Source organism: Myotis yumanensis, unplaced genomic scaffold, assembly GCF_028538775.1.
Source record: "Myotis yumanensis isolate MYYU_CA2020_CCGP unplaced genomic scaffold, mMyoYum1.0.hap1 SCAF_13, whole genome shotgun sequence".
NCBI classification, from domain to species: domain Eukaryota; kingdom Metazoa; phylum Chordata; class Mammalia; order Chiroptera; family Vespertilionidae; genus Myotis; species Myotis yumanensis.
In genome coordinates, this window is record NW_027223764.1 from 27,671,739 (window position 1) to 27,688,711 (window position 16,973).

The following is a 16,973-nucleotide window of genomic DNA, read 5'->3' on the forward strand; positions in this document are numbered from 1 at the left end:
AGGGTCAGGGACAAAGGAGTAGAAGTACTCTGGCCCATGACAAACAGAAAACACAGACTAATGACAGACAACAAAGAACAAATAACCAGAACAGACACAACGCGTTGAGATAAAAACCGGAGGATCCAAAAGGAAGGTTTTTCAAAGCCAATTGACCTAGCTGGCAACAGAGTTTCAGAGTCAGTATTTAGCAGACGAGAGGAATCCAGGCGTCCCTGGTCCTCTCCAGATTCCACCAGGGCGTCCCCCGGGGATGTGGCCTGCGACCTCCCGACACGTCTGTCAGCCGCAGTCGGGGGAGGCTCACGCCCCTCCCCGACAGCCACCAGACCGAACAGATTTGCCAGCTCCGACAAGATTTGTGTTTCCAATTTCTAAGCGATCGCTATTCAAAAAGGCGCCGTCACTTACCCCGAGAAGCGTCTGTTGGAACCCGAAGGCGGCCGCAGCAATCTCGGTGGAACCTCCAAATGTTACGCCCGGAACGCCAGCCGCACTCACAGAGCACCAAGAGACGATCTCATGCAAAAAGCAAAGGGTTTATTGATACCAGCATGCTGGGACTCACAGCTTACTCTGGGCACAGAGCAGTGGCTGTGAGCCCCGATCAAGAGTTTAAACACACATTATATACTTTACAGACAAAGAGGGGAGGAGAATGGACTGTGCTCTGCCGATTGGCCAGGCGCAAGCCGGGTCCTGTTACACAGGATGTGGTCATATCTATGGCGCGCACTTCCCTTGATTGTCATTGGTTAGTTTAAAATCCTGGGCGTGGCCTGCAGAGGCCTGGGCTTCCGGGAAGAAGGCCGCACGTGGCCCCAACATGGAGGATACAGGCAAGATGGAGAGCATAGCCCTTGCCCTTTCATTGCACGCTCCACACTGGGGATCGAGCCTGCAACCAGGGCACATGGCCTGACCGGGAATTGAACCGTGACCTCCTGGTTCATAGGTTGACACTCAACCACTGAGTCACGCCAGCTGGCCAGGAGCCACCTTTTAAAGCCAAGTGGCTTGCTCAGTGGCTTTATATAATTGAGTTTCAACTTCTCTACATGTGTTAATCCAGGTGTAGCAGGTAGTGCTGGCTACAGCACAAACAACTCTTTGCTCAGCTAAAAGATAATCAAGGGTTATCCTATATAATTAAGATCAACTTTGACCAGAGAGTTTAAGGATTTTTCTTGGGCAGGTACTGCCTTAGCAGTGAATTCTGCAATGTTTTCAGGAGTTCAGATGTTCCTGATCATACCGTAGCTTCATTTACATTTACATTTGGTAGGGCCCTGTCAACAGGAAGCGAATCCTGAATCATGAATGCCTCCTGGTAGTTCCTTTCTAACACAACAAGGTGAATTCAGGGGATGTGACCAATGAGGTGTCTCTGTCTGTGGATAGTGAGGAGCAGAGTTAGATAACCTAAGAGGTATTGACTGGTTATGCACCAGCTATCTAGGCATTCAGAGGCTCAAGGAGAATGATAACCACCATAGACAAAGATAAATCCTCTTGGGCACAAACCACTCCTGCTAAGGTGGCACTGATGAATCATTTGTCAGCTTAAGCTGATTTGCCTGGTATTGGAAAGCCAATTAGATTGGAAGCTCTATGCAAAGAGAGCCGACTTTGGAATAGAGAAGAACTTATTCATGGCCCTTGGAAATGGTTAAAAAGGCAAAGAACTCAAAAGGGATTTTTGGGTGCTATGCCTATGTTTCTTGTCCCCAAATGCTGTTAGAAGTGTACTTTGGCACTGACTGGGTAGCTTAGTTGGTTAGAACGCCATCCCAATATGGCAAGGTTCCGGGTTTGATCCTTGGTCAGGGTGCATACAAGAAAGCAACCAATGAGTGCATAAATAAGTGGAGTAATAAATCAATGTTTCTCTCTCTCTCAAAATTGATTTTAAAAAAAAGTTTGCTTTGGATCCACCACTGCCACCAAATCTGTTAAAAAACAAAATTCAACTGAGTAAATGTTAAGATCAAATTTACTTTATAAAAAAAATCACAAATTGGGCAGCAGCCCATCTAGCAAATAGAAAGGATCTCTGAGGAGCTGTATACAATGGAAGGCTTTTATAAGCAGAAGGGGGCAAAAGAAGGAAGTTTCTAACAAAAAGTGGATTGTTTCAGGCAAGGCACCCTCCTTTGAGGGAAGGGTGTAGTCTACCAATCAAGATTAACTCACTTGTGTGGATCAGGTGATTTCAGATTAAGCGCTTAAAAGTTACATCCCTGGGAGAGGCTGAAACTGCAATTAGGTTAGATATTAGGTCTTGGTTTGCTGATGTGGGACTGAACAAAAGTGACTTAATTTGGGGCCTATTGTCTTTTATTAAAAAACTTAGAGCTTTTCTTTCAGAATTATTTTATGAAATTGGAATAAAATAGAAATAGTTTTATACCTGGCTTTTTTTTTTTTTCATATAGTCTTAAAATTATTCATGGAAAACCATTTAAAATGTTTATTATAAAAATTTCAAACAAAATTAGAAAAACATTACAACGAGCACCCTACTAACACCACTTATAATCAAGTAAATTTAAAGATTCTTTGACACAAGTCTACACCAGATGCTTGAACCTTATTTTTAGGAAGTCCAAAGCTTAAGCGCTCCGGAGAAACCAGCCAGCGGTTTTCTGGCATTTCCTTAATTAGAAAAATTTACATTACAAAAAAGCAAAGTCTTTCTTTGACCTCTTGCGCAAACGGAGGAAAACTCAACAGGGCTACTGTAACTCACTGCGCCTCACCCTCAGGAGACACTGAAAACATGAGCCCAGATTCAGTCATTTTAAAGTCCTGTGTGACAAGTGCACTTTCTCCGTCTCCCGGAGAAGCGCAGTCTAGTGTCACGGGGCGAAGCAGCCCGTGAAGCCGGAGTCGGGGGCGCGGTAAGAAGCCTGCACCGAGGCCCGCCGGCCGCTTTGACTTACCCACTGCTCACCGTCTTTTAGGGCCAACAACACAACATTTGGAAGCCACACGTGTGAAGTGGGCCGCCCCGAGGCCTAGTGGAAGTGAAATGTAGGAGAATCACCTGGAGGGCTGGTTAATGAGATCGCAGCATCCCGCCCTTGCAATTCTAACCAATTCTCCTCTGATGGTAAAAAGGCTGGTCCTACGATCACTGGGACCCCCAAGTGCTTCGTGGCAGGAGCTCAATAAATACTATTAATATCACCGTCCAAGCTGTCCACCGGAAGGGGCTGTGGACACTGCACCGCCGGGAACAGCGACGGACGCTATCCAGATGTTGCTGCCAACACACCCCGCTTCCTCCGCGGGGAACAGGGCAGAACTAGGAGGCAGCTGGAGCAGCGGCGTCACTCCCTCACGGAAGGGGATCCCTTCCTCCAGCTTCCACCACTGGGAGGAAGCAGAGGCCGTCCGACCCGGAGCCTGCCCCTGCCTTTCACAGCCCTTGCTCCCCGCCCGGCCAGCCGAGGGTCAGTGCCACGATCCCGGCGCCCAGCGGGGTGCGGGGCCGGAGGCAGGTGCGAAGAGGAGGCTAGAGCCCCGCGGGAGGGCGTGGCGGGGGCGAGGGCGCTCTGCTCGCACCCCGTTCGCTCCCGGTCCGTTCACATCCAATCGCCCGCGGCCGATGGCCGGGCGGAAGATGGCTGCCCGAAGCGCCACGGACAGTCACGTGTCTCCGCGATACCGTCGTGCGCCCCCTCCCCCGCCAGGCGAGTCTCCAACACCGTGGGAGGCGCTCCCTGGGCAGCCCCTCGGCGGCAGGGGTATCTCCTCGGCGCGGGCCGGGGAAGGAAAGGGCGCCGCGGCGGAAGGCCACCTCTCCCTGCCGACCGCCCCCAACCCGGGCGCAGGGGTCCTTCGAAGAAAACCTTGCGTTGGGGAACCTGCACCAGCTCCGGTTACTGGGCATGCGCTGTTCCGGCCCAAGCCTCGGGCTCTCCGGGTTTTCTCGCGACTCCGAGGGGCGGGTGGGAGGTGGGGCCCGGGCGGGGCGGGGCCGGGCGGCTCGGAGGCGTTGCGAGACTCGCCGGTTACAGCTGGTCCCGCCTTCCCAGCGCGAACAGGCCTCTGGGGGCGGCCCCGCAGGTGGCTCCCTTGCTTTTGGGCGCTGGTGGGTGGACAGAATTGGAAAACGGTCTGTGAAGTCCCAGGCCGCCCCTTTTAAATGCACGTCCACTCAGGAGTTATCCCAAGTGTCGCAGCTCTAGGCGGGGTGGGGAGGAGCCCCCTCGGCCGCTCGCAGACTCGTGCCCAGAGCCCGGGCTCCAGGAGGCCGAGCTTGCGCTCGCGGTTCCGACCAGCTCCGGCTCCCCGGCCCCCGGCCCTCCGGCTCCGCCTCTGACCGTGAAACTCGGCTCTCGTCCGGCTTCAATAAACGGCCCCTCACAGCGTGCGGGCGGGGCCTTGATCGTCACTGGGAAAACACTCGCCTCCCGAGCTTACAATTACTTAAGAGTAAAACAAAGGGGCCAAACCCCCGCTGCCCCTGGGGGCGCAGTCCGGTCTCGTGCCTCGGTCCCAGGGAGAGCCCCCCGCGGGCCCCGCCCTCCCGCCCCGCCCCCCCGGCCGCCGGGAACACCCGGAGGAGCGGATCGGCGTCGCGCGGGAAGCCGGCGGCGCGGGCGGCGGACTGGGCATGCTCTGCGGCCCGGGAGGCTTGCGGTGCCAAGTCGGAAGGTTTCGCACCCGGGAGGCAGCGGCCGGGGCAGCGGCGGCGGCGGCCGGGCACGGACCGGAGCGGGAAGGGCCAGCGAAGGCTGCTCCTTCCCTGTGCCCCGCGAGCCGGCCGGAGTGCGCGATCCGGGTGCAGCGCCCCGACGCTGCCCGGCCCCGGATTCCATTCCGCGGCGGAGGGCTCGGCGAGCGGAATTCCGGCGGCTGCCGCGACTCCGGTGCAAGTGAGTCGTGGGGCGCGGGGAAAAGGCGATTTCGGGGGGCCGATCGGATACCCGCTTCTTGCCTGGGCCTGACTCCCGGGAGCCGAGGGCGAGCCGCCCGGGGGCGAGGGGGCGTGAGTGCTGCCCGCGCGGTGCCGCGCGCGTACCTGGCGGGCTCTCCCCCCCACCCCCCGCGCGGCCGCTCCGGAGAGTGGGCGCTGGGGGCGGTCGGGCGGCCCGGCCCGGGAATCGGAGGAGGCGGGCCGCCTGCTCGGCTCCCGGTCCAAGTTGGGGCGGGGAGGAAGGCGGGGGCGTCCGTGGGCACCTTTTCAGAGGTGCTGCGTGCGGGCTGGAAGGCTGCTTAATGTCTGAGTGGGGCGAGCGGACGGTGGCGGGGCCAAAGCGACGGGGAGACGGGTGGCCTTTGGGCAGTGGCCCCGCTGGGGTCGGGAGACCCGCAGGGACCGGAGACCCGCCGGGATCGACCCCAAATCACGGCCCCACCCCCACGCCCCGGGCGGCGGCGTGACAGTTGGTACCTCCCGGTCAGATCACGGTCGGCCAGGCGCCCAGGGTTTCAGGATCCTCTCAACCCAGCCCCCTGGCCACGGCCGCTCCGTGCCCCTCTACGACATAGCTGGCGGGACCCCACTCCCCGAGGAGCACGCTCCCCGCCGTAGGACGCAGAACAGCCTCTAGGTAGGAGGAGGCTCCACGATCCCGCTGGGCTGCCCCCGCTGGGTGGGGGTGTCTAGGGGTGAGGCCTGGAGGGACCGTGGGCGCAGCCTGGAGCTGGACAGTCGCTCTGGGACGCGGCTGTCCCCATGAGCGAGAGTTCCCCGCGATTCCGGGGGGCCTTTTCAAGGGCAGAGCAGCGAGTCGGGTCGCAGCGTCTGGTGGGCCGATGCGCTGCCCTGGTCCAGCTAACGGATTCAGCCTGGCGCGTTCTGGTTAACGCTTGCTTCCCTCTTGGGAGCCGCGAGTAAAAATCGGGACAAGGGTTGACGTGGCTGGAGGGAGTGGAGAACAGCCGTGCAGGTGCCGCTCAGATGTTTCTTTTCACCTTCAGACAGTGCAGACTTCTGCTGTACACGCTTATGAAACCACGAGTGAAGGCTGCTCTCTGAAAGGGAAGTTTATGTTCTGCCATGGGGCCTGCCTACTATTTCAAGCTCCCCGGACATTAACCTTCCTGGACCTTTACAGCTGTTTGGACAGGTTATTTTGCTTTCAGATTTGGGGGTGTTTCTGGTTGGCTGCCTGGATATGGAAGTGTGAAGTGCCTGTCATGGTGCGCTGTGAACTCCCCACGCTTCCTGGCTCTGGGTGTTGAACCTTCAGGGGGGACTGAGTGGGCAGAGAGAGGAGTGGGCTGGTGATGTACAACTGGCTGGCAGTTGCCTAGGGCCGCCCAGACTTAACAGGGTTGGTGGCTCTTTTGGCCTGTGCTGGAGGGTGTTTCATTGGTCCGGGTGTAAGATGCCCAAGGGAGAAGCCAGGTGTGTGTGTGTGTGGGGGGGGGGGGGGGATGGGCCCCTGCGTGGTCAGTGCTCCAAGGGAAGCCCAGGGATGTTTGGTGATTCAGCAGGTGGCAGCCTTCCAGCTCCGAGGCCATGCCTCGTCCAAGCCAGCCAGAAAGCCGTGGCTGCAGCTTGTGCCTGCACTGGAGGCGCCAGCTTTGGGGGAACCTCCAGGAGCTAGCTGCCTCCCGCCCACAGCAGCTCACTTTTCATATCGGGCTTTCTGTTTAGGTCCGGAGGCCCTGGGCTTTTGGGTTTCTTTACGGCTTCGCTTAACCTGTGTAGCATGTTTTTGAGTGTCTCCAGCTCTGTGACCTGCTAGGTAGCAGGAGGTGGCAGCTGCCACCACACACAGTTTAAGCAGTTAGTTTTTCTTCAGAAAAGGATAGCAATATGCAAAGCAGAGAACTTGTCTTTTCCTTTATTTCTGCTTCAGAAGAAATTTACATATTTAGTAAAATAGTTAGGTGTATTTCTGCAACTCTTCAGTGCTGTTAGCCAGCTATTTCAAATATCAGAAAGCATTTAAAAAATTAATTCAAGGGGTGGATTATACTGACATTAAAGGGACACCTTTATTTTAAAGTGTCTTACTCATTGGAGGATCCCTAGCATCTTGCCCAGTGTCTACCTTGAAGATACTCAGTAAATCCTTATTCAGCTATAATTTAAAAATGTTGTCATAACAGAAGCTTGTCAGTAAATTTTGACACTTAAATAACCTTGTATGTTTTCTTAAGTCAGGATTGCCTGTGTTGACCATAAACATTCAATTTTACCTTAAAAAGTCAACTCTTCCCCAACCCCCCCCCCCCATTTTCAAATTGTGGCAGATCCTGTACCTCAGCTGGAAAAACGTGAGCATGCTTTGCTAACATATCTCATGAAAATCTAAAGGATTCTTACATATAACTGTCATACTTAAAAAACACACACAAAAGAACCGCTGAAAAGTATACATGCTGCCTATCAAATAGACTTTATTAACAAAACTTCATATAAAATATTTCAGGAAAACCCTAGAATTTCCAAACCTTTACCATCCAATGAAAACTGCTACTGTGGAAAAGACAAAATAATGTTTTGGGAATAAAAATTCAGGGATTGTTGGCACAGGGGAGTGATCTCCCCAGTCTTTGGGGGAAGTGCGAGTGTTTGGCCCGCTTATTCTTCTGTATTTTACCTTAGTTATTCTCCTTCCTCTAGTTGTTTAGCTATTTCTTCTTCCCCTAAAGCAGCCGTGGGCAAACTATGGCCAGCGGGCCAGATCCAGCCCGTTTGAAATGAATAAAACTAAAAAAAAAAAGACCATACCCTTTTATGTAATGATGTTTACTTTGAATTGATATTAGTTCACACAAACACTCCATCCATGCTTTTGTTCCGGCCCTCCGGTCCAGTTTAAGAACCCACTGTGGCCCTTGAGTCAAAAAGTTTGCCCACCCTTACCCTAAAGCCATACTTTCCTGGCATGGGCTTGCTTACTTACAGCTGCTGCCAGAAGGATCTATTATATTTTCTCACACAAACTCAATCAGTGGGGATTTTTCTCTTCTTATTGTCTTATACACTTTCCCACTACTTTGTATGGTGCACTGTTTGATGGCCTTTGGAAAAAGCTGTGGCCAGTGTGCCTTTGTGGGGGCACGACTGATTATAGAAAGCTTTTTCTTTGCCCTTTTTTGGATGGTAGCTATAGTCACAGCAATCTCTTATGGAAGACCTGTATGGCACTCTAGTCTTAAGGATTTTGGAGTTTCCGATAAAGGCTGTTGGTCAGGAATATAAATGGTCATTTATCACCGCCTATCACATTCCAGGAATTTGGGCTGTGAAGTTTGTTACTTTAGTAAGCTGCATAGTCACCAGAGGATCATATTTTGGATTAGCCCATTTGGATGTGGGAGTTGGGAAGCAGTGTTGGCTGTGGTGAGGGGAGAGTGAAGAAAGGGGAAGGGCTAATGGGGACAGGAAGATGGCTTGGTTTTGTAACTGTGACTTCTGTTTTAGTAGAAAGGAATTGAGTGGCTCATCAACAAGTGTGGCTCAGTCTCCACTGGAGTGCTCTGATCTCCTCCCCAGTCCTCTAGCTCCACAAATAACACACCACACACAGACACACACAGCCCTACAGACACACACTGAAGAGACACAGGCGCAGAGCTAGACACACATCCCTTTTGCCAAAAGCCAAGAACCCAGATTCTTTTTAAAATACTAATATGGCAAAGAGGGAAAATTCAGGGCTGAAATCACCTTAAGCTTGTATTTCAAAAAGATCCTCCTTTCCTCTCTCCGGCAAGCTGATCTGCCCCCTTCGCCTGCAGAGCCCTGGGGCTTTCACTGAAGTGAGTAACAATTGCATGTCAATGCAGGAGAGTGGGCATTTAGGCATAGCTTTGGTGTTTGTGTTTGCTTAAACAACAGATATGAATTTCCTCACAATTATAGAGGCTGGAATCCCAAGATCTAGGTGCCAGTAGAGTTGATTCCTCCTGAGGCCCCTCTGCTAGGCTTGCAGATGGCCACCTTCTTGCTGTGTCCTCACATGGCCTTTTCTCTGTGTGCCTGAGTCCCTGTGTGTCTTCCTCTTATAGGAAAAAGTGTCCTATTGGGTTAGGTTCACCCATGTGCCCTCATTTGACCTTAATTCCAAATACAGTCATATCCTAAGGTGGAGAGGCTGGGTGGAGAAAGCCAGACTTGTTGGGTTATGAAATTCATGGAAATGAAGGAGAGGGACATTTGGGGGCTGGGAGAATGAAGGGATTGGATTAATACTGATTTAATGATTACCTGGCACTGTATGTCTACCTGGATGTCCCAGGCAGTGATAATGAGTAAGTCCCAAGTTGAACTCACTCCCCCCTTCTGTTGAAGGGTTGGTTAACATCCTCAGGTTTTGGCACAAGATTCTCTCCCTGTGCAATACCCCTTTCTACTCCCATTCCCCTCTCAGAGGAGCCTACTCTTCTGTGTTGGATATGTTTGTGGGTATATCTATGTCTTTGCTAAAGATGTTACATTATTTTGTGCATGTTTTCAATTTACATTAAGTGGTACTGTTCTATAGATTTCATTCGGTTTCTTTTTCATTCATCATTAAACCTTTTTATTACAGAAGATTTCAGACATTCATTAAAGTCGAAAGAGTTTCATTCAACATTTTATTTGTGAGATCTAGGTTTACCTAGTGCGTTGCTGTGACTGCTGCGTGTTACGGCCGGCCTGCTGTGCACCCACCAGCTTTACTCACCCATTTCCCTAGTGATGGACACTTAGCTCGCCTCCACTCCTGCTACTGGGAGCAAAGCTGTGATGAAATTTCCTGTAGCAGTTTCTTAATGATGCTTGTGAGAATATCTCTAGGCTAGTGGTTCTCAAAGTGGTCCACACCCAGCGGCAGCAGCATCACCTGGGAACTGCTGCAGATTCTCAGGCCTCAACGTAGACCTCCTAAATCAGAAACCCTGGGGACAAACCCCGTCAATTTGTGTTTTAACATGTCTAGCCTTTAGAGTCTCATGCATGGGAAGGAACCTCCAGGAGTGAGTGGTGGTGATTTGTTATCCAGTGTTGATGATTTGGTTGACACTCCCACAACAGTTCATGAGGATTTCTGATTCCCCACAAAGTCGCTAGTGGTTGATATTATCCATCTTTCTAATTTTGTCAATATTTGGTGGCTATAAAGTGGCATCTTGTTTTGATGTAAGTTTATTAATGAATTTGAGCATCTTCTAATATATTTGTTAGTTATTACAGTTTTTTTGACCAGCTTTAGTTTGTTTTTCTAATGCATTGATTTGCAGATGTTTCTTGCAATAGTCTAGATAGAAATCCCATTCTGCCATCTGTCTGTTTGTCAGTGGTAACTGTCAGAAAGTTTTAGTTTTAATATAGCCCAAGTCCATTAATTTTTTGCCTTATATTGCACTTTAGGAGTCTTAAGATGTTTTTCCTTCTTCAAGATTATAAAGATACTCTATATTCTGCTCTATTAGCCTCCTAGTTACTTTTTACAATGAGAGCTTTCATCTCTTTGAGGTTTATCTTCATCTATGGCATAAAGAGGAATACAACTTTATTTTTTCTCTTTCTATTATGTGAGCCAGTTTCCCCCAAATCATTTGTTAAACAATACTCTTGTCCTAAAATTTTTTTTGTGTGTGTGGAGCATCCTTTATCATACATCAGGTTTTCTCATGCACATATCAAGTCTATATTTTCACTTTATGTATGGTAAAGTACATCCATTTAAAGTGTACAGTCGGATGAATTTGATAAATGACCATACCTATGAAACAACCACACAAACAAGATACAAAGCATTTTCATTACCCCAAAACTTCCTCGGGCCCCTTTGCCTTCATCCTTCTCTCTGTCCCCAGACTCGGGTAACCACTGGTCTGCTTTCTGCCACTATAGATTCTTTTGCATTTTTCAGAATTTTATATAAATGGAACCGTCCAGTATGGTACTTTTTGTGCGCCTGATTCCTTTCACTCAACATGCAGATTTTTAAAATCTTTTCAAAAAAATTGTGGCAAAAGAGACATAACATAAACTTACCATTTTTAAGTGTACAATTCAGCAGCATTAAGTACATTCACAGTGTTGTGCAAACATCACCACCGTCAATCTTCAGAACTTTCCCCCGGCCCAGATTGAAACTGTTCACATTAAACCCAACATACTGATTTTGAGATTCTTTATGGGGGTTTGCTTTTGAGTTCTGTATTCTGTTCCAGTCGTATCTGTCTGTTTATATGCCAGGTTATTTGTATTATTATAGCTTTGCAGTGTGTCTTATATGGCAGGGTGAGCTTCTCATTTGCTCCTCTTTTTCAGAATCGGTTGTTTGTGGACCTTTTCTCTTCCACATACATTTTGTAATGCTTGTCAAGTTCTCAGCAAAGTCCTGGAAATGTGATTGGCATTGCATTGAATGTATAATTCAACAAGGGGAGAATTGACACCTTTTCTGTGCTAATATTGGAATTCTTTCCACTAACATGGTTATCATCCCATCTTTTAAAATTGACTTTTTAATAGAGTTTTAAATTTTTCCTCTCGTGATAACATTTTTTGCAAAGGTAACATGTTGCTTTGAGGAGATTTGAGTGCAGGCTTCTTAGTCTGAACCTTAGAGGAAGGCAGGGAGGGGCTTTAGGTAGATCTTGTTTCAGTATTGGTTTTCCATTCACCAGCCTTGAGAGTCATTGGGCAAGTTACCTTTCAGTAGTACCAGGTCCTTCCTCACTCAAACTGGATCCCAAAAGCCTCTCTCTAGGAGGCTGTTGAGGGGGTTAAATGAGATAATGTAGGAGAAGCAGGGAGTACAGATCTTGAAGCAGTTGCTGCTCAGTGAATGTTGGTATAATACCTTCCCTAATGCTGGCTTTGAATAGCATAAACTTCATACCTTTATTCTGCCTCTTAAGGATTGATAGCAAAGAAGTGTCAGAAAAGCAAAGTGAATAACCTAAACAATTAACCGTGTAACACCCTCTAAGTCTACATGTGCAGCCTGTGCTCCTACCTAGTTTTGTGAAGCTTCACAGAAATTATAGATAATTCCAAAGAATTTTACAATCCAGTGGGGAAGAAAAGATACAAGAAACAGAGAACTCTATGTGGCAGATGGTGTGTAATTAGAGGTTAAGTGGTGTGATGTCAGGGGAGTTATGAGAAAGATAAATGCTGCTCTGTAAGAGTTTTGACTTGATTTGGGTAGAATTAGATGAGGGTGAGAGGTGGGACTGGTGAAACCAAGTATAATTAGCATTTCTGTCAGGGCTTGGAGGGCCTATTGATCCCTGCGACAGTGGATTTTGTCCCTAAATTTAAGTGCTTTGCGATCAGTGATAACAAGTGGCTAATAGATGCCTAGATAACTAGTACGTGTCTTACAGTACAGCGGTTAAGAGCACTGACCCTGGAGCTAGAGTGTCTGGGTTCAGATTTTGGCATTACTTTTTAGGAGCTGTGGGCCTTAGGTGGGTTAGGTAAACCCTTTGCACCTCAGTTCCCTAACCCTCGAGGGTGGTGCAGTAACAGCAGGTACCTCACGGCGTTGTTGTGAGAACAACATAAGTTAACATGTCAGGCACTTAGTTCCTGGCACAAGACAATCACTCTAAGGCAGTGGTTCTCAACCTTCCTAATGCCGCGACTCTTTAATATAGTTCCTCATGTTGTGGTGACCCCCAATTTCATTGTTACAAATTGAACATAATTAAAGCATAGTGATTAATCACGAAAACAATATGTAATTATATATGTGTTTTCCGATGGTCTTAGGTCAAAGGGTCATTCGACCCCCAAAGGGGTCTCGACCCACAGGTTGAGAACCGCTGCTCTAAGGTGTTAGCTCTTCTTATCCATTGTTTCTCTCCTATCTTACTGGGGTAGGTCCGAGAGGTCTTATGCCCCAGAGTTGATGGCTTTTGTCCAGAAAGATTTGCTGGAGGCACAGTCCTGCAGAGTGGGTTTTCTCTGCACATTGCCGGGCACGTGATGGGTGCTCAGGTTGCAGACTTAAATAAGTACCTGCTTGATAGACAGTGAGTGAGTGGGTCACGTGCCGTCTCTGTCCATCCTGGATGTCCTTGGTCAGGGCTCCGGAAGGACTGGATAGAAGAGGTCAGGGGGTTAGCATACAGGATGAAAGTTTCATTTTGCTGTATTTCTAGTTCTGACAAAGGTGTGATCATAGGGATTCATATTTGTTGAGGGCTAACCACCTACAAGGCACTAAGCCCTTGATCCTTGTGACAGTCCTATGAGATGGATATTACTGTCCCCTTTTTAGAACTGAGGAGAGTGGGGCACAACTCATTTGCCCAACAAAGAAGTAGTGCTTTGATGGAATTTGGTGTTTGGGGCCTTTGCCAGTTGGCAAAAATGACCAGAGTAGGTGCTGTGGGTGGAGAGACATGATTTACGTAGAGTTGTGAAACACAGGGGAGCCCAGCAGGGCATTCCCATGACCTTGGCGTTTTATCAGCCTAAGCTGGTGGTTCTCAAATTTCAGCCGGTATCACAGTCACCTGGAGGCTTGTGAAAAACACCTTGTGCTGGGCGCACCCCCACCAGTTTCTGAGGCAAGTAGGTGGGGGTGGGGCCTGGTAGCTGACTCCTCCAACATGTTGGGGCGGGGGTGGGGGGGTGGGGTGGTGCTGCTGATGCTGCTGGACTGGAGACCACCCTGAGAACCCTGTCATGAGCAGCACTCACTTAGTGAGGGGCCAGCTGCTCCCACTTCTAGTTACAGTCAGGTGAGACGATTTCAGGTTCAGAAATTTAAAATACTTCCCACCTCATGAAAGAAAAACACCTCACGCGGTCCTGTTTATCTAGGCCAGCAGAGGAATGTCTGAGCCAGTGCAGGGTAGAAATTTGCTTTCTGTCCCTAGCAGTGTTTCTGACACGGCTAAGATGGATGGTAATCCAGGATGGAGAGAAAATTTGGAAAATGCAAGTTAAAACTCATTAGAAGCATGAAGTAGCATCTAGTGCATCTCATTTTAGGAAGATGCCCTGATTTGTTTTAACTTTGTTATTATTATTTTTTTTCACACCACTCACTGCCATAGGCACAACAAAGCTTTGTGTCCACCATTTATGCCTTGGGGAAAATTTAGGCACAGAGAAACGAAAATGTGTGAAGATACATAGTCTGCCTGTGGAGAGGCAGGAGAGAATCTTATTGGACCGGGTTAATTGTAGTAGAACACTGGCTGCAGGAAGGCTCTTAAAAGAAAAGGAATGAAAAGGAAATGAGGGGCTGTGTACCCATTCCCAGCTGTGGTGAGGTAAAGTAGCCACTTAGGCCCAAGCTTAGCACAGCGCCCACACACAGGAAGCCCTCAAGAAGTGTGAATTGCTGTCATTGTAGCACAAGTTTTCTGTTTTGCAATTGAGGCTGCATTTCCCTCTTCTGAACAAATGAATGACAAAATTTTAGAATTGAGAGATTTTGTAGGAAATTGGGACTTAGGATCACTCAGAGGAGAACATACAAAAAGTATTTGGGAAGAAACTTCGGTATCTCTCCTGGGACCCTGGCAGCCAGGGAGGGCTCCTTTGCTTGGTCAGAGGATATGGGGGGGGGGGGGGGGGCGGCGTGTATGGGGGTGGGGATTGCTAAGGAAAGTCTGGGGAGGCCAGAGAGGCCTGTTCACACATGCAGATGTTCTCCAGTCTGGTCTTTTTATAGCCTGGAGTTTACAATGGCATAAATATGTGCTAAGGGTCTGTCTGCTGTGGGCTAGGCCCCCTGGTAAGCCTTGAGATAACAGAGATGAGTGAGATGGCTTGTGGGTCCTTGAGGACTTGGGGAGGGGGAGACAGACATGTCCACAGACAAATGACATGGCCACAGAGTGGAGTGAGTGTAGTGTGGCAGCTACACACCAAGCCTCCTGGGGCAGGGGTGGGCGGGACGGAGGAGAGGGGCGCCAGTTCCAGGTTCCCTGTACAACAGCAACGTGAGAAAGTAAATGATGCCATAGGTCACTGTAGCTGGAACTGGAAGTGGTATTGTTTTGTTTTTGTTTTGGGGGTTTCCATTTTTAGTGAGGTAACTCCCACGGCAGGGAGGCGTCTAGGAAGAGGTGTGCTGTAAGTGGTCAGCCAGCTAGGGGAACTGGAACTGCATTTCAAAACCACATAGGGTCTCGTAGGGAACACTTGACAGTTTATTTTCTTTGTGTCTAAAAAATGTAGGTAAATTTTAGTTATATCCTAGGAATAACTCTAAGGTAAATCAGCTTTTAAAAGAAATATCTGATTAAAAACAAGGTTTTATTTTATTATAGCTCAATTTCTGACGAAGTGCTAAATTCTACTTAAAATTTTGTTTTCAATAGTTGGCTTTTCTCATTTCCTTGTTCCTCTCTTTTCCTGCTTTACCCTCTTTTCTTCCCCTCTCCCTCTCCCTCCCCTTTCTTAATACCCTTATAAACAACATGCAAGCTAAGGCCCACGTGCCAAGCTATGGCCTTGGCAAGCTTGGTCTCTGTTCCCTTGTCTGTAATGGAGAGTTTGGATTCTCTGACCCCTAGCTGCCTAGTCCCCAGGCTCCATGAGTTCTGTGATTGCGGGATACCTGACACGAGTGTCTCTTGACTCCAATTATCAGCCGCTTATTATCCTGTTAATAAAAAAGTATCTTATTTCAGAACGTCCTCCCCCAATCCTATTTAGTTGTGAAATGTGGAAACCAAACTGAAATGTGTGGTTTTTCTCTGAGTAGGATGCTAAGGTGATTTCTTTCCTGGGTTCTTGTCCAGGTGGATTCGAAGAATGAAGCCACGGACAAAAGGTGGTCTAGGGAAAAGTGGCAATTTATTGGAAAACAAGCACAGACTCCCACGTGGGGAGGGTGTTTCTAGGGAGTGTCCACCTAAGCCCCTTTTTCCTAAGGTTTATAAAGGCTGCAGTTCTTTGGGTCCTGATAGTCCCCTCTGATTGGTCGCTATAGCAGCTTCAAAGCTCAAACCCCACGTGGGTCCCCTTTTTTCTCCCCCTTCTGTGGCAGAATTCTCTGTCCCCTGTGAAAATCTGTTTTCCTCTTTCTCCCTGTTGTTTCTCTACTCCCGGTGGCTTTCCCCTGTCTCCTGTGAATGGGTGTCTTCCTCTCCCCTTAGGCTGTGGCATCTCTTTTCTCTCTCTGTGAATGTATGCCTTTTGGCAGCTCCCAGCCCCCCAACTTTGCAGTTCTCCCCCATGGACCCTCTTTATTTCTAAAACTCCCTAAACCTGCCTATTTTACCCCTAAAAACTCCTTTCAGTTGCGTACCCAAACCATTTTATAGAAAGAGCAATGAGTGGTTGATTCTTCACTGTTGGTATTTTCCACGTGGTGACTGATGTTCCTGGCAGGCTAGCCCTGTTAACGGTGTAAAATGTGGGATAGCCAGTCTTTTAAAAGTTTCATTCAGGCATACTATGTGAAGCCATGAAGGCTGTTATGAGTAACATTAAATAAGGACAAATTATAAGGGATATGATGATTAATTTCAGGTTACAGGGTGGGGTGGGGGGCCTCCACAGCTAAGCCAGTGGGTGGATGATGCTCAGGTTAGGAATGGCGCTCCTGAGTCACAGGTTTAGTGAAGGTTGAGAGAAGAGGAAGATCCTGGGGGCAGGGCGGTAGAGAACAGGCCTCAAGAACCCCGTCCCCTAAGGAGGTGGGGAGGGTTGGCTGAAGGGGATGGCCCCTCCCAGTGGAGCAGAGGCCGGAGAAGTCAGGAAGGGGAGAGGAATAGCAGCTGAAGGGGCGCCGGGAACATTGACCCTCCTGAGAAACAGGCTAACAGTTTGGCCGGATGTGTGAACAGGAGATGGGCGTGCGGATGTTCCTGAAGCCCAAAGAGAAGAGTGTTGTAAAATGTTTCCCTCCACGTCCCGCGTGGTTCAGGGTTCAGGATCCAGAAGAAGAGCCGCACACAAATGAAAGAGAAAAGACACGAGATAATTTGGAAATATTGGGGGACCAGGCGGGTAAGTCCAACTCAGGAGGAAGGACTTCCACTGGTGCTCAGGCCTCACCAAGCTTTTACTGATCTGGGATACACCCATAGCA

At 49.1% G+C, this 16,973-nt stretch overlaps 1 protein-coding gene across 5 annotated transcripts in view; it reads left to right on the forward strand.

Annotated features, from left to right (window-relative positions):
- Positions 1-4,638: 4,638 nt before the first annotated feature.
- Positions 4,639-16,973, forward strand: part of SGMS1 (sphingomyelin synthase 1) — a 261,890-nt gene continuing 249,555 nt past the window's right edge. For 2 of the 5 annotated variants that reach the window (XM_070432761.1, XM_070432760.1), the window contains exon 1: positions 4,639-4,883. The gene's annotated coding sequence lies outside the window, so the exon portion shown is untranslated. Of the gene's footprint in view, positions 4,884-5,544; positions 5,562-5,965; positions 6,081-16,973 lie in introns of those variants that run through there. The other 3 variants (XM_070432763.1, XM_070432765.1, XM_070432766.1) reach the window with 2 other exon arrangements.